Genomic DNA, 18366 nt, shown 5'->3' with positions numbered 1-18366 from the left:
GGACCAACCTGATGGAAAAATAAGTCTCCAGACAACAAAGGTAAAAAATGAAATTTATTGACTAAAATATGTTAGCTTTGGGAAATGTATATAGCAGATGTCCTTGTATTGTATTCAAAAGAAAAGGAAATACATTTCTATTTTATTTCTAAAGTGTTGAAGTACTTGCTGACCCTTGCTGTGGCTGGTGGGATCCCCAAGCACCGCCAGCGAGGGACCTCCTCTAAAGACAGCCAGAACTCCCCTCCACTAAGCACAGCAGTCACTGGCAGCATCCATGAGCCACCAAGGTGCCAGCATCTGTGACTCAGGGACGCTACTGCTGCCTGCTAAGCTTGACAATAGGGATCTCCGGACAACTGCAGAGGAAGTCCTCAGCTGACAGCTTGGGGGTCCTCAGCTGAGTATTTATATTTTATATTTACATCAGAGGATCTGATAGAAACTCATTTACAAAGTATGTATTCTTCCAATTAATATTTCTAAATTAACGTATTTTTTGCTCCATAAGACACACTTTTTTCCTCAAAAAAGTGGGTGGAAAAAGGGTGTGTCCTATGGAGTGAATATCCAACAACCCCCCCCTCCCCGCCCGTTACCTTATTTACATCGGTGCCCGCTGCCGCTACTGGTTGCTCGTTGCAAGTAGAGGAAGGGAAGGGCCAAGCAGGTCCAGCGATTGCACGCCGCTGGCCCAGAAACCTTACCCCCAACGTCAATTCACCAATGGCTGGCCCGGACCTTCTCTCTGACGTCAGAATTGACGTCGGGGGTAAGGCTTCTGGGCCGGCGGTGTGCAATTGCTGCACCCGCCTGGCCCTTCCCAGCAATTTGTCTCATTAGGGAGTGAAGCACCGCTGGGTTCCCACTCATCCCTTGTTCTCGGGCCACTCTTGGTGCCGCACTGATGGGTTCAACCTGCTGCTTTAGCCAGGAGTACCTCCCCCCCTCCCCCAGCTGCTTCATGGACATGTTCTCACAGCAGCAGCAGCGGGAGGCAATTAAAACCAGCGGGCGGGTGGGCAGGCTTGGGGGGAGGCCGAAGAGGACAGGCTGGAAGGCAGTGAGGGGAACATAAGAGGGAAGGTGGAAGGGACAATTGTTGGACCTGAGTTGGGGGGGTGAGGAAGAGAACAAAGGCTGGAAGGCATTGAGGGGAACATAGGAAGGAGGGAGTGAAGAAGGGACAATTGGGCCTGAGGAAAGAAAGAAGGAAAAAAAGAAAGAACCAGACAACAAAGGTAGGAAAAATGATTTTATTTTCAATTTATTGATCAAAATGTGTCAGTTTGGAGAATTTATATCTGCTGTCAATTTTGCCCTATATTTTTCTATTTTTGTATAGTTGTTACTGAGGGGACATGGCATATTTAAAAAAGTCATCTGCCTTGACATCTGTGCTCTGTCCCAGCCTATCACTAGACCACCAGAGGTGGGACAGGGTGCAGAGCCTGGCAATGAGTGGGGTTGGGTGAAGAGCCTGGCAGGGAGAATTTGGATCAGAAATTTTTTTCCTCCTCTAAATCTAGGGTGTGTCTTATGGTCAGGTGCATCATATAGAGCGAAAAAATGGTAATAAAGTGTCTTAGCTTATTTGTAAATGGGTCTCTACCAGAGCCTTTAATTCAGTAGCATAATTAAATGAAATAACTACTTCTGAAGTTTATAGGGATGGGTGGAGACGGGTTTGATTTGTGTCCCCGTGCAACTCTCTAGTCAAGACCAGTCGCTTACCTGTCTTACCGGCACTTTTTTTAATGGGAACAGATGCTGTGCCTGTGTTACACATGTACAATACCTGCCCCGTTAAAAAAAAGAAAAAAAAAAACCACTCTCCCCCTGATGATGGCCCTCATTGACGCCCCCTGAGAAAAAAATATTGGCAAGAGGAATGCCACTCCCTCCTGCCTTGCTGACCCCCGCCTCTCCCGAGAAAATGTGATGTGAAGAATAAAATGACCAGATTTAAAATATCTATCTTACTAGAGCTGGTGTTAGACATAACTGGGGACTGCAAAGCCTAGGCCAGTGATGGATAACCTTTTTGAGCCCGAGTGCCCAAACTGCCGCACAAAACCAAAGAATTTCCTCAAAGTGCCAGCACGTCAATTAAACCTTAATAACAAGATTTTAGTATCTAAAAACTCTTTATAAAGTTGCCTGAACTATGTAACATCATTTTTAAAGGTTGGAATCTTTGTATTGTCAGAGAATCAATTTGATTCACAATCCTTTGGTTTTCATTTCAATTTATTGGCAATTTATAATGTTTTAATGATTTCATTCAATTTAATGAATTTAGGAAGAATTTGATTCAGTTACACAATATATTTTAAATGTATTATTCACATAACATGTCAAATGTATCCTGAGTAAAAAAAGAGATAAACTTCTTAAAACTGTTAACTGTGTCAAGACTCGGTGTGTATTCCCAAAGGCCCTGATTCTCCAAAGTGCATCCCGATTTTAGGCAGCTGTAGGCGTCCTACAGCTGTCTAATCAGCCAATCGGGATGCACTTTTTTTTTTTTTTTTTAAATGCTCCCCAGGCAAGCCTGAAGGCGCCTCCGGGAGCCTAGGGAGACCCGCAAGATGCCTAAGCTCGTCTAAGGGCCTTAGGCTGAACCTAGGCGGCCCTACGCGTCTCCCTAGTAGAGGAGAAGCTTAAAATGTAGGCCAGCAAAATGCTGGCCTACATTGTAAGTAGACGCGGCCGCTATACTTATCGCGGCAAGGGATCTCTCTGCCGCTATAAGTATAGCGGGCCGCGGCCCCCTGACCAGGAGGGTGCCCAAACCCTCTGCCCGAAGACGCACCCCCCCAACACTACCGACCGCCCCCCCGACACTACCAACCGCCCCTCCCCCCCCGACATTACCGATCTCCCCCCCCCGACAATATCTTTCGCTGGCAGGAGGGTGTCCAATCCCTCCTGCCCGAAGACGCACCCCCCTCCCCGGCGCTAACAACCGCCAAACCTCCACTCCACCAAACCTGTTCTTAGATGGGTCTTGCACATCTTGAGCCGGCAGGCACGCCTCGTCGAAATGAAGCGGGCCCACCCCTTCCCGGCCCATCCCGCTGAAGCCTAAGGCCTGATTGGCCCAGGCTCTAGAAGCCTGCACCAGACCTTAGGCATAGCAGGTCCGCCCATCCCCACTTAATCTAAGGCCTGATTGGCCAAACAGACCTTAGACTTACTCTAAGGCCTGATTGGCCAGTCAGACCTTAGACTTAGTGGGGATGGGCGGACCCGCTATGCCTAAGGCCTGATTGGTCCAGGCTTCTAGAGCCTGGGCCAATCAGGCCTTAGGCTTCGGCGGGATGGGCCGAGAAGGGGCGGGCCCTCTTCATTTCGACGAGGCGTGCCTGTCGGCTCAAGACGTGCAAGACCTATCTAAGAACAGGTTTGGTGGAGTGGAGGTTTGGGGGTTGTTAGCGCCGGGGGGGGTGCGTCTTCGGCCAGGAGGGATTGGACACCCTCCTGCCAGCGAAAGATATTGTCGGGGGGGAGATCGGTAATGTCAGGGGGGGGGCGGTCGGTAGTGTCGGGGGCGGTCGGTAGTGGGGGGGGTGCGTCTTCGCGCAGAGGGTTTGGGCACCCTCCTGGTCAGGGGGCCGCGGCCCGCTATACTTATAGCGGCAGAGAGATCCCTTGCCACGATATGTGTAGCGGGCCGTGTCTAATCTAACCCGTTTCTCTAACCCGCGTCTGTAACATGGACGCCGGTTACAGAATCGGGGTTTAGTTTAGGCCGATTCTGAATAGGACGCATCTCCCGGGCGTCCTATTCAGAATCAGGGCCTAGGTGTCTTGCGGGCCTCGCCTTCAATATAGGCGGCCTGCCTGGGGAGCATTTTTTAAAAAAACGTGCATCCCGATTGGCTGATTAGACAGCTGTAGGACGCCTACAGCTGCCTAAAATTGGGACGCACTTTTAGAGAATCAGGCCCAAAGAGTCTATACATGTTTTTTTGTAAAATTTACAATCAAATTAGAAAATAGTTAAATCATTACATTTCTAATAATATGATGTAAAGAAAACAAAAGAGCTTTCAATTAAACCAACCGTTTTTATTGGAAATTCCAGATTGGAATACAACAGGGCCATGTAAAGTCCCTTTTTTAAATAACATCTTTAAATAATATTTAAATAACTTAGAAAGTGTCTTAACTGCAAACTGAAAACACTGCTTCATGTAAACATATGCATTGGGCATGCTCTGAAAAAAATTAATGTGATTTTTGTTGTTGCATGCATGCTGATAACTTGTCAATCCTTGGCTCATAGTGCGTTAATTTCAGAGCAACACATACAGCACTCATGTCATCCGTTAATCTGTTTCTAGCATCAGATTTTATATGATTCAAAGCCAAAAACAGCTGCTCACAAGCATAGGATGACCCAAACAAAGTAAGAAGAGCAATCCCAAGTGCTTTCATGGACTTAAAATTGTCTGGCAGAGAATTCCACGCTTTTAGGATTTCATTTTCAGAACTGCTAGCAGTGATTTCATTTGTCACCCTTTCACACTCAATACGTTCAAGAGCCGCAAGCAGGTCATTGAATTTACTTTTCCAGATAGAGCTTTCTTGAAATTCCAGTAGCTCCATTTCCAAATTTTGAATATCCAACCACTGTAAGCAGGAAAGATCAAGATCTTCAAATGTGGACTTTTCTGGGGAAGTTATAAATGAAAGGGTTGTCTCCATCTTACGGAACTGAGAAAATCTTTTACTAAAATTCTCCTTTGCTTCGGCTACAATGGTGGAATATGCTTTGTGGATTTCCTGGTGTTTTTTATGACTGTCCACAAATGTTGTAGAATTATCCTAATGTATTTTTAGGTTGGGAAAATATTTTAGCTGTCCACTCTCAAGGTCTTTTTCAAAAACTGTCACTAAATGTCACTAAACATGTTTTCTGCTGTTTTTCCCATGCCTTGTAATTTTTTGTTTAGTACATTAAAGTGGTTAGTAAAATCTGTAAAGAACATGAGGTTGGTAAGCCAGGCCATGTTGGTGAGTTGAGGATAGTCTTCCCCCTTTTCGTTCATAAATAGCCTAACTTCTTCCAAGCAGGCCACAAATCTCTCTAACACTCGTCCTCTGCTCAGCCACCGGACATTATTGTACATCAGTAAAGTGTTATATTGTGCCTGAACCTCATCAAGAAGGGCTTGAAATTGTCGAAAATTAAGAGCACGCGCCATGATGAAGTTCACCATTTTTGTTACATCTATGAGGACATCTTCAAGTTTTTTGCTGCTTTCTTTGGCGCAGAGAGCCTCTTGATGTATTATGCAGTGAAATTGAATCAGTGGATGTTTTGATTCCTTAGCAAAGAAATGAATGAATCCTGATGTTGTCCCCACCATGCTAGGTGCTCCATCGCTAGTAACTGAAACCACTTTTTCTGGACTTATGTCTAGTGATGAAAAAGCCTCCATCACAGCATTGTGGATATCTATCCCTTGTGTTCTTCCAGGCAAAGACAGCAGTTTTACCAGCTCTTCTCTCATGATGTCACCAGTAGCATAACGCAAAATGAGCACTAGTCTTGCATGGTTAGTAATATCTGTACTTTCATCCAAGCACATGGAGTAGAAGGGTGCTTTTTGTAAGTCGCAAGTAAGCTGTTGACTAACATCAGCAGCCATTCGCAGAACCCTATCTTTTGCAGTATTTCTGCTTAGCGGCATCTCAGAGATGCGCTGCACAATTTTATCCTTGTTTTGGAAATCATGGAAGAGTGAATTACTCCCAGCCAAAATTGCCTTTTTGATAAAATCTCCATCAGAGAGGGGCTTACCATGTTTTGCCATGCACAGTGAAATTTGAAAGCTGGCAACTGTAAGATGATTAGTTTTTGAAAGATAGTTGCTAAAACTAAGAGACTGGGAGTGATATTTCTTTAATTTTCCTACAAGGAACTCTTTTCTTTGAGCTAAACCAAGTTCAGCAACACTGTTATGGTTGGTCTCAAAGTGACGTTTGACACTTGATGTGCAAGACACAACACTTTCATTACACATAATACACAATGCTTTCCCACTGCGTTCAATCACTCCATATGTCTCTGTCCAGGCCTCGTGGAATGGTCTTCCACTATCTGTTTTTCCTTTTTTTTGCTGTACTCATTTTCTTTGTTTAAGACTTCAAGTCTACAAAAAGATAAAATTTGTATAATAAATAAAATCTAATGAAGTGCTGTATACAAATCCGTCCCCATAAAAAAAATATGTGATTGGGGAATTTTACTAATTGTAGACATCCGTTTTGGTCAAAAAATATACTGTCCGGGTGAAAACCGGACTTGTGCAACCTGAGTGTATGGGAAAAGAACTTTTATTTTTCATTATTGGAGCCTTTGTTATTTTATTATGATGTTTACAAAAGCACTGTGAAGGGCCACATATACACTTTACTGTTTTTTGCTATATTGAGTTTTCCATAAGGTACAGCGCAGAGGATTAGTGTGTTGGTTGTTCACAGAGAGCCCAGCCCTCCTCTCAGCTTACTGAACTTCTCTATGCAATCATCATAAGCAGCTTTTTTATTTCCTCGAATTTAGCATGTCCCCCATGGAAGATACAGAGGTTTTTACAGAGAAGCACATTATTAGACACATTAACATCCCCCCATATCCTCACCTCTCTAGCATGGGAGCACTAGGAACTGTTCCTGATTACAGATGTCACATGATGCTTGAGGCCCCGACCTACCTCAACTTCAGAAAACTTCTCAAAACATACCTTTTCCGCGAACAGGACCCTTAACCCTTATTCCCCGCAACAATCCAACTCACGCCCCACCCCCTCATCTCTTCCAATCCAACTATGATAAACTTCTGCTAAAACCCCAATACTTCCTTCCTCGTTGCTTGTAATTCCGACAAAATTTTGTAAATCCGTGTTCAGACCGGATCCTAATTTAATTGATGTGAACTGCCTAGAACTCTTTGGGTATGGCGGTATATAAGAACTTAATAATAATAATAATAATAATAATGTGGAGTCACACTACAGCCTCACTGAGTTCCTGTGACAGACTCAGTGTGAAGCTTCTCTTCCTCCTCCCACTTCCCCCTCACACACTGCCTGGCTCATAGGATACTAAGGGGAAGACAGGCAGGCTAAACATCCACTCACAGGACTGCAGCCAGCACAGGAGGATGGGCCGCGGCCCACCGGGACAATGCCCGGTCCTCCCAATGGCCAGTCCGGCCCTGTTGCCAGGTGAGCTGCAAAGCAGACACCGGCACACTCGCCTCCCACCGCGCCGCATATCTTAATTGCGGACTAGAGAGTTGCTCGGGGACAGAAATCCCACCCCTCCCCGCCAAAGTCTCACCTGTCCCCACCCGTCCCCGTGAGGAATCCCTCTGTCCCCACCCGTCCCCGCGAGGAATGTCCTCCGTCCCCGTGAGGAATCCCCTCCGTCCCCACCCGTCCCCGCGAGGAATGTCCTCCGTCCCCGCCTGTCCCCGTGAGGAATGCCCTCCGTCCCCGCCCGTCCCTATAAACTTCAGAAATAGTTATTTCATTTAATTATGCTACTGAATTAAAGGCTCTGGTAGAAACCCATTTACAAATAAGCAAAAAGACTTTATTAATTTGGAAATATTAATTGGGAAGAATACACACTTTGTAAACGGGTTTCTACCAGAGCCTCTTTTGTTTATAAATTTTTATCAACACAACTAATATACTACTTTATCCTGAAGCAAAAAAAAAAGAAAAAAAGAAATAGAATTCTATTCCTATCTTTGTTGCCTGGTTTCTGCTTTCCTCATATTCTCATTCAGTTCCTTCCATCCACTGTCTCTCTTCCTTCTGCGTCTTCCATTTGCTCTGTTACTGTGCCTCTCCCTTTCTCCCCCCTTCCAAATTGGTCTGGCACCCATCTTCTTCCCTCCGCTCCCCCCATAGTCTGGCATCTCTGTCTTCTTCCCTGCCAGCGTCTTCTCCCCACTCTCTCTTCCCCATTTCCTTTCAGCGTCCTTCTCCCCCCCCATCTTCCCCATATCCTGTCAGCGTCCTTCTCTCCCCTCTGTCTTCCCCATGGCCTTTCCGCCTCCTCCACCCCCCCATCTTCCCCATGGCCTTTCAGCGTCCTTCTCCACCCCCTTCCCCATCTTCCCCATGTCCTTTCAGTGTCCTTCTCCACCCCTTTGTCTTCCCCATGTGCTTTCAGCGTCCTTCTCCCCCCCGTCTTCCTCATGTCCTGTCAGCGTCCTTCTCCCCCTTCTGTCTTCCACAAATGCTTTCAGTGTCCTTCCCCCCCCCCTCCCCGTCTTCCCCATGGCCTTTCAGCGTCCTTCTCCACCCCTTTGTCTTCCCCAGTGCTTTCAGCGTCCTTCTCCCCCCCTCCTCTCCCGCCCCGGGTGCAGCATAGCCGGCCAGGTCCCCTTACTTTTGTGGGGCTTCCCCGACCGACAGACCGTCAACAGCCCCGGTCTGACACACCTCCCTGCCCTTAACCGCAAATCTAAATTTCCTTCTTACAGCTGCTGTAAGAAGGTAATTTAGATTCGCGGTTAAGGGCAGGGAGGTTTGTCGGAACAGGGTTGTTGGTCGGTCGGGTTAGCGCCACAAAAGTAAGGGAACCTGGCCGGCTGTGCTGCACCCGGGGCGGGGCGGACCGCCCTCCTCCCTTGGTAGCCACTTGAGCCGCGAGGCTACTCCTCCTTACCTACCCTGCCTGCAGCACAGAGCCGAACGGAAGTCTTTGACGTCGGGAAGACTTCCGTTCGGCTCTGTGCTGCAAGCAGAGCAGGTAGGGAGAAAAGCCGCGCGACTTAGTACATCCAGCCCCGCAGGAACCCTGCAACCCTCAGAGGCGTCCCCACGGGATTCCCGCGACCCTAGGGGGCGTCCCGTGCAGCTCTCTATTGCGGACCTTCCCACGTGCCAGCTGCAAGGCCTCCGCGTGCCACAGCTGGCACGTGTGCCATAGGTTCGCCATCGCTGGCCTAGGCTATGCTGCTTTAGTTTCCAGCTGGCTTAGGGCTCTTACTGACCGGGAGGTAGTTGCCCTAGTTGCACTCGCCTAACACTATTCCTGTCATGTGCGACTGCGGTATTCTGTTAGCATGATTTTTCTGTGTAGCATTCTATAATAATTTGGCTTATTCAGTTTTCTCGATAGTGAAGGGGATACAGGGGTTTAGTTGATCCTTGCTCTGTATTATTTGTGTTTATAAAATGACAATTGTACAGAATATGGTTTCTTTTTATACTTTAATAAAATAAGTTCAATATAAAATTATAATGATTTGAAGCTTATGCGGATAGTATCACAGTTTGCAGGGACCGGGATAAATTTTTTCACTGTGTCATTCTCTACTGCTGGGCATTGAGCTTCAATATAGATAGGGTGTCAGAAATGACATGGGCAACTGAAGCTGACATGAAAAGGCGATGCACAATGTAGGGATGCCATTCTGAAACAGGGCGAGATCGGCACACTGATTTCACAGCCCCTGTGAAAGAATTATGAATTATTCCCATTCCCTCTTGCCATGTAGCCAGCTATTCTAAAGCAAGGAAAAATGTTAGCACCTTGTAACAGAATGCTGAGGCATTCCCCCCTCCCTTCTTGTCACAAGACCCCGCTGTCACACATTAACCCTTATCTTAAGCTGTCCTTATTTGGAAAGGACATCAGCTGCCAGACCATGCATAAGTGCAAAGACTCAGGTTTTGTCCATGTGTTAATCAGGCCCTTGCCTAAGTGCTGAGTTTGGGTGATCACGATATAGAAGCATGTACCTTTGTATCCACCAATCATTAGATGTGTAAACAAGGGAGTTACTATGATGTCATGTGCATAATAAAAGGGACTCGGAGCTAGCCATTGGCAGCGCCTCCATCTCGACTCATATCCTGTGTGTATATTTGCTGTGTTCCATTCCTACAGCACAGAGGAATCATCACTACCACTTCTGGCTTTTGGACCCCAGAAGGGATCCCACATCATTCACCGTCGCAGAAAGGCCCTGCAATAATAAAGGCATGGAAAGGGACTTTCAATTATCCCAGTCCTGCTCTGAAGGGTCACTGATACTGGGAGTCGGTATGGTATGAGATGGGGATGCCTGCTTCGGAGGAGGATACTGCTTAGGTGGAGCAGACGCACCCACAGGCAGTGTAGCACTTCCCAGTTCAGTTAAATAGGCTTTCCATATTGGCTGATAAAATTGGAGAAGCCTTGCCATCAGGGGACCTGAGTCCTTGCAGAAGAAATACATTTGCTACCACATGCCTGTGTTTTGCCCCATCACTGCTTGGATCATCTGAGCAGGATCTCTTCCCCTTGGACCAGATTTTCTGGGATTTCAGAGGTTTCAGGACCTTGGAGGATTGACTGGGGGTCAGACCTGAAGCTCCCGCCCCTTCTTCCTGTGGCACTTGGAACACAGTCACTCCTCAACTAGCAACTCATTGCAAAAAATGCAAGATCTGGGACTAGAAAGGCCTGGGGCATCCATGCGAGGCAAGCTCCTTAGCTTACATCTGCATCCCTGACTGATCCTTACGGGAAATTATATAATTTAAACCACCATATGCTATGGCTTTTTGGAACATGCTCCAATTTGAAACACTCTGGGGTAAATTCTCTATTAGTACGTCTAACATAGGCGTGCTTTAGACGTCCGGGAAATGCAAATGTCAATCAAACGGTACTTAGGCGTGCGGTAGACGCCCCTACAACCTCTTCGCGCAAAATAGACGCAGGTTTCTGAAACGTCATTAAGACGTCTCCAATGGACCCGTGATAGATGTGGGTACGGTTTTGTTTTGTTTTATAAATTATACTTTATTTATACTCTTTATTATCACTCATTCAGCATTGTAAGTATAGGATGATGAAAAAGATAACTAAAACACAGTATACCATTTTGTAAACTATATATTAGTTGATCTAGCAATATCAGTGAGGTAGGGAATGGCAGACAGAGAACACTGCTGTGTTGTATCTTTTTCCTCTAGGATATCAGAATTGTACAGTTTACCATTAATACAAGGAAAAAAAATATGTTATGTTTCAAAGGAGAACTAGAAGATGAAACGTACCGAGTGGGTGTTGAACTTACATTATCAGTATGGAAGGTGGGAACCGGTAGATGTATGCTACACAGAAAGCTGTACAGAAATGTCATACTCACCTCCTATTAGAAGTGGAAAGGATAGGACTTTGAACACCATATAAACTTCGTTTAAGTTCCACAAAGACTGGCAGGAAAGGCACCCTAAGTCATCCAATAAGCTTTCTCTCTATTTCCCAGAGACATTATTTCAGAGAGGATAGTTTAGAAGTGATATCTTGCTCGAAAGAACACTCTCCTGGTCTTAAAACATTGCAACAATCAGCTCATTCTTCAGAACAAAGGTAAATCCCATAACTTACACTGGCCCAACTTAGAAACAGAATCAAAACACAGATTAGACTTGAATGTGGCTTCTAGTTCACAGGAAGAGGAAGTAGCAAGCAGCACAATGCTGATCTCATTGTGACATCATCAAGGTGCACCTGGAAAGTAGATATGCCACAAGTAAAAGACAAGCCGGGAGTTGAACTCACAACCTACAGATGATCGATATAGTGCTTTTACTCACTGACCTACACCTGTGTCTCTGGTTCCCCTGTCATAGCATACCTTAGTGGTGTGCTAAAGTATACTCTACTTAGCTATCATATCACAGTCAGTTGAGGCAAAAGACTGGTAGCTCAATGGTGTAAAGCACCGTTGTCACGGATGCAACACCCATATTCTTAAGTATGGTTCAATAAATGTAATAGAGTCAAAATTATGCTGTTTATTTTATCAAATCCAAGCTCAACTTTGTAATGTATTGTGTATAGTCTCGCTAATGTGTTTGTGATGAAAATGAGATGCGATAGGTGTATATCCTATATAATAAAACCCTAGCCGCGCATGCGCACATACCTGCGTGCTTCTGTGATCTCTGCTCTGTGATCAGTAGGTCTGTGGCCAGCAGGAGTGCAGATGCAGCAGCCAGGCGACTCCCCCCTCCCACCCTCACTCACCACCAAAACCACCACCGCCAAAGCCTCCTCCTTTTGCCCAGCCGGGAGGAGGGCTCCGAGTCGCTGAAGACTGTCCCAGATCAGCTTACACGGTCCCTAAAAAATGAACCTTTTCATCTGAGGCGCGAGGCTGCGGTGACCTCCCTCCCCCGGCTCACTAAGGTTTTGTCTTAAGAAATTCAAATGCGTTGTTGAAAATGCAAGTGACTGTTCTCTGTCATCCTAGACACCCCTGCAACACCCCAACAACACACTCCTGCAGTATAAACCCCTCAAGTTATAATCAAGTAAAAGACAAGCTGGGAGTTGAACTCACAACCTATGGATGATTGGTACAGCGCGTTTTACTCACTGAGCTACTTAACTCTAGCCCTAACCCTAACCATAAAGTAGCGTCTGACATCATAGAAGCCGTTAGAATTTTGAAATCGTTTTGGACGTTCATTGGGTGTTCTCAGATCAAATACACCTGTAGATACTTGCAATGATTACCCCTTGTCAAAACTTGTACGTAAAGCCATTTCTGGAGACTCCCATTCCCAAATCCCCAACATAGCTCAGTGCTTAAAAGCACTGCATGTATCTTCCAAAGGTCAGGGGTTTAAGTCCTGACTAAGGTTACTAAAGACATAATATTATTTTTTTTTCCACCCACCCAAACATGCATAGCTAAGCTAAACTATGTGAACCTCACTTCCCAATCATCATTTATTTAATTTATAACTTGTCATTGTGTTTGTTCAAATGTAGATAGTGTGAACCTAAATACATGGGGGGAGGTGAAATTTCATTAGGTTTACATGGTAAGCTTCTAAGCTTGTACGTAAAGCCATTTCTGGAGACTCCCATTCCCAAATCCCCAACATAGCTCAGTGCTTAAAAGCACTGCATGTATCTTCCAAAGGTCAGGGGTTCAAGTCCTGACTAAGGTTACTAAAGACATAATATTATTTTTTTTTCCACCCACTCAAACATGCATAGCTAAGCTAAACTATGTGAACCTCACTTCCCAATCTTCATTTATTTAATTTATAACTTGTCATTGTGTTTGGGGGAGGTGAAGTTTCATTAGGTTTACATGGTAAGCTTCTAAGCGTTCTGCTATACTTTTTTGTATAACAGCGATATCGGCGTGGTTTAGGATGTAATCAACAGTGTTGATGCGGGAGACAGCCCAACTTCAGCACTGCTGACAGTAAACTCCTGGCAAGGCTGTTTTTGGTGCGCAAGCACCATTATTTTGTGATGCCGGGACATCGCAGGACATACCTGCAATATAGAGAGTCCTGGACCCGCCTGACCCGGCGGTACAATCGAAGAGCCTCATGTGCTAGGGAAGTAAGTATTCCAAGTCAGGCCCTCACAAATAATCATGTCAAATGTAATGATGATGGAAACCTGTCAATCAAATTGTCATGTTTTTGTGGGTAAATCTTGATTCCTTTTAAAAACTACAATTGTGCATAATAAATCTTTTACATTGAATACTGAAATTAAAGCACATCCCAAAGGAGCAGTAGTAGGATTTCAAATGACAAATTCAGCTCCTAGAAGGCATCTATTCCATTCACAACATGCACACAACTAATTTTTGGGTCACGAGCTTCGCATTTGTAATAGAAACATCTTGAAATCAACTTTGCCAAAGGAAAACAAATATATTAAAGTGCTGCTATGTCATTTCAAATACCTTCACCTTTCCTGTATCAATCTGCTGGTCTAGGGAGATAGTGGCATGACGTTTAAAGTGACAGCGTCAGTACCCTGACGTCAGGGGTTTCAAGCCACGCTGCTCCTTCTGACCAAACTATTTTATTGCCCCTGCTGCATGATTGTAAGCTCACCAGGACATGCTGTAATGTGGGGCAGTGCTGATAGGCTACAGCCTCAGCATCCTGGGGTTGTGAGTTCAATCCCACACTCCTCCTTGTGATGCTGGCCATGTCACCTCACCCCCCCCCCCCCACTGTCCCAGGTACAGTAGAGAGATAGCGATGCCTCCAGCACAGAAAGGGGAAAATGCTGGAGTACGTGAATACATTCATGTAAAACATGTGGCAGAAGGGGGTGGAGGCAGGCAGCAAAGCGGATAGGGGCTCTTGGAGGGCAGCATACTCCATTTTTATGTGCTTATAGAGGTCAATACTTAAGTAAACATGTTATGCCACAGTGCTAGATGGCACTCATCATATCCCTCCCTCTCTGTTCTTTCTCTCTCTATTATCCAGGTTGAGGATCTCAGGAAAAGGGGGCGGCTGCTGAGGCGCCAGGAGCGGGCCTTCCTTGAGGGGGTGATGGAGGAATTGCGCGCTGAAGCCAGTGAGTAATGAGTCCAGCGTGTGTTTCTTTGTGATCAGCCTACCAGAATAAATAGATGAAAATGCTTGAGTAGCTGTAAACCATTCTTAATCATAAAATCTGCAGTTGTGATATCATGTCACAATGGCTTTATGGTGTTCTACTTGCCTCACTTACTTACGCTACATTTTGATGTTTACAGTGGAGTAGGTGCTTTGCATCCTGTTATTAGCATTTGAAGAAAATAACATAGTAAAGAATGTCATGTTCAAAAGTGTTGTGGACATATCTGACTGTATCCTATTTCTCTCTTGTCAAGCAGCAGCGCAGGCACCCCCTCAGGAGGTACCGCAACTAATGGAGGGAGCCCCACCCTGGTCCTCTGCGGAGGAGGAAAAGGAGAGGGAGGAGGAGGAGGAGGAGGAGGAGGAGGGGGATTATTCTCCCTGGCAGCCCTCAGGACCACCCACACCGCCTGCCCCACCACTGCCCCCTGGACCTCCACCGCCTGCCCCACCACTGCCCCCTGGACTGCCTGCCCCACCACTGCCCCCTGGACCCCCACCGCCTGCCCCACCACTACCTCCAGGACCCCCACCACCATCCCCTGTTGGACCTTCCCCTTCCCCCACCCATAGCCCTTCCCCTCACTCTCCTGCCCTTCCTGTTCCTGATCCCATCCCACCCCTTTCCTTGCTGTTCCCCCCCAGGAGCAGCCCGATCAGCCTCAGGAGGGGGCGGGCAGGGAGATGGAGCCCTACTCTGCCCTCTTGGAGGAGGTGCAGGTATTGAGAGGGTGTGTTGAGAGGATGGAACATGCCCTCTTGCGGCTGGTAGCCGAAAGAGGGCATGGTGCCAGCAGCCATACACCCTCTCAATAACTGCACCTCTTCCGCCCCCCTCGCCTGAGGTAGCTCAAGCTGCTCTTGGGGGGCACCCACCCTCTGTCCCTGCGTTATGTGTTATGTAAATAGTTATTTTTTTCAAAAGTTTAAATTTTTTATATTTGAATAAAAAAATTGTTTATAGTTTAAACTTTCCTGTGTGGTTTTAACCTTGTAGCATCAGCAGTTTAGTGGACAGAGTCCAAGATAGATAGGGGTTCAGGTGGGACTGCTGAATGGGCCCTTTTCAATATAACAACAAGGTGACATATAGAAAGTTTGACAATCTTTATTGGGGTCTGACATTCATTCTATTACCTGCTAGCCACTCTGATGTCAAATCATTGCAGAATCTAGGAAAGAAGCAAGTGAATGCAAGGGTATATGCAACTGTAGGTAGATGACGACATCTCAGCTATGATGTGCAAAGTAAGCCAGTCTCTGTTCCAAAGTAAATGGCTACATAAGGAAGAGAATATAAGTCACTGTGGTAGATTTGTTGTTGAGGAATAGGGTTACTGCTAGTAAGAGTTGGCTCTACACCAGGAGAATCCAAATGAGACATGTGGGTTTTTCTTCCTTTCACGTGCTGAGAGTCGAGTCGGTGCAGCGAACAGCCACCAGGATGGTCTTGGGGCTCAAGGATCTCACGTATGAAGAAAGACTAGAGAAATTGCGGATGTACTCACTTGAGGAAAGAAGGGAACGAGGAGATATGATTGAAACGTATAAATATATCACGGGGCATATCGAGTCAGAAGATGATATCTTCCGGCTCATGGGACCCTCGACCACCAGAGGGCATCCGCTAAAAATCAAGGGAGGGAAGTTTCATGGCGACTTCAGGAAGTATTTCTTCACCGAGAGAGTTGTGGATCATTGGAACAGACTCCCACTCCAGGTGATAAAAGCCAGCAGCGTGACGGATTTTAAGAGAAAATGGGATACTCACGTGGGATCTTTAAGGGAGTAAACTCAGGGGGGGAGGATACTTGGAATGGGCAGACTTGGTGGGCTATAGCCCTTTTCTGCCGCTTTTTTTCTATGTTTCTATGTTTCTATGTGATGGAAGTAAAGGCCAGATACCTCAATCTATCCTCCTGGTTCTTGAGCTGCACTATTTTGGTTAAGCAGGTGTGGAAACCACAAAGATGCTCACAGCTGCACTGCTCTCAGTAATACAAAACTCCATCTGACAATACTGCAGTTGCCTGTCTAAGACACCTGAAAACAGAAAAGAGGAGAAGCTGGTTTACACAAGGTTCACAAACAGGGGGTTCAACCCCCAAGGTCCATATCTGTCCTCCCTTCCCTGAAGCAATGTGTTAACCTCATTTATGTTGAGCTGCTTAGATGTCACCGTGGTATAGTTGTTAAAGCAATAGCCTTAACTCGCTGATGGTGTGGGTTAATATCACCTGTAATCCTCCACTGCTACTGTTTAGAACTCATGTGAGGGAATAGACTAACTGAAAACAAAAAGTTTGTGTGCATATAACAGCAGGAATGCGTGCCATGGTGTTCTATGAGGCCAACATTATCAATTTACTATTGTTCCTGAAAGTCATCAAGGATACCTGTGTGAAGAGAACAATAGAAGTGTGAAACATGTTAGCTTTGTGAACATTTATTTCACTCATCAGAAGAGTGACTCAAGTGAAGAATAGTAGAGTAAGCAAATAAAGGTTACCATATATCATTCTCACCTACAACTGTTTGGCTAGGTGCAAGCTGGTGTGCTGAGCTGCTTGTCTGGTCTCTCTCTGGCAAACACATAGGTGATGAGCAGAGTTAACCTGAAATGAAGAATAGAGAGAAACTGTTAACAAAGACCTATGTCTCCAAAATTAAACACTGAAGTTGTGGCAGAACACACACCTAGAAGTAACAGAGGTGCTAACATACCTTTAGACTCCTTATTAAAAATGGCAGCCATTAGGCACTCATTAGGAGTTTTCCACCTGAACCATGTACACTGATTGGATGTCCACTGAATGGCAGTGTTTCCCCCCCCCCCCCAACACACCCAACCTATTATTATCAAAGAGTTAGTACACAGAACCATTCCTCACCTGATTTTAACTTGCCTATAATTTGATTCTACAAAGAATTAACTTTAGCTCTATGAGTAAACCCTCTCAGATGTATGAACACATCCATTTTACTTACATATCCATATTTCTACCAGCAAAATTTCTACCAGCATGGTCTTTATCAGTCTTCTCAGTCATTTTTGTCAGCCCTGTGGAATGAAGAGTAAGAGATATCAGAAATAAAATAACTATTATAAACAATAGCACACAATGAAAGCCCATAAAGAGAAGTCAGTTTTTGCTGGTTGGTTTCTTTAGTTCTATCATAAGGACACCTAAGTAGCTTACAAAATATCATTCTCACCTGGACTATCTGAGCTGCTTCTAGAAAAGATAAAACAACATATTAGAATGACATGTAGCTTGTTAATGGCTCTGTGGAATAGAGAGAAATGGGAGGCAGAGATAGGAAAAAAAATGTAAAAGACTAAGACAGAGTAAAGTCTCAAACATCTGCATAAGCAATAGGACAGAATAGAAAGGAAACACTGCTCACCTGGACCTTCTTATACCCATGCACGCCTATGTAGCGTCTGACGTCAGTAGGGCGGGAAAACTTTCTCAATGCCTATTGGGCGCCGTTCGGGTGCGGTTCCTTGGCCCGCTTCCTAACCACGCCCATCACACCTCATTGGCTGTCCTATGGGGGTGTGTTTGAACGTGTTCTACAAGTAGCCTGAAAAGATATCTTCACCTTACAACATGGCTCCAAAACGGAAATCAAATTTCTTGCATGGAGAGTTGCAGATATGGAAAATGGAGGTGGGGCAGACCATGACATTATGAAAGCAGGGAGAGTGGTGGGTGTGGGCATCTGTGTGTAACCTGACCTGGCCCCTTCTTTTCCCTAACAATTGATTCCCCTCCACACTTAACACAAAACCTAAGTCCTCAACAATCCCTCACACCAACACCCAGAAAAATCCATAAACTAAAGAAATACAGATAATGGGGGTGGGGAGGAGTGTCAAAGGCAGAAGGGAGTATAAAGGAGAACAGGCAAGTCATAGCACAAAGTTTCATCATTGAGGAAACGG

This window comes from Geotrypetes seraphini, chromosome 4 (genome assembly GCF_902459505.1).
Source record: "Geotrypetes seraphini chromosome 4, aGeoSer1.1, whole genome shotgun sequence".
Classification (NCBI taxonomy): domain Eukaryota; kingdom Metazoa; phylum Chordata; class Amphibia; order Gymnophiona; family Dermophiidae; genus Geotrypetes; species Geotrypetes seraphini.
Note: the sequence above shows the minus strand (reverse complement) of the source record.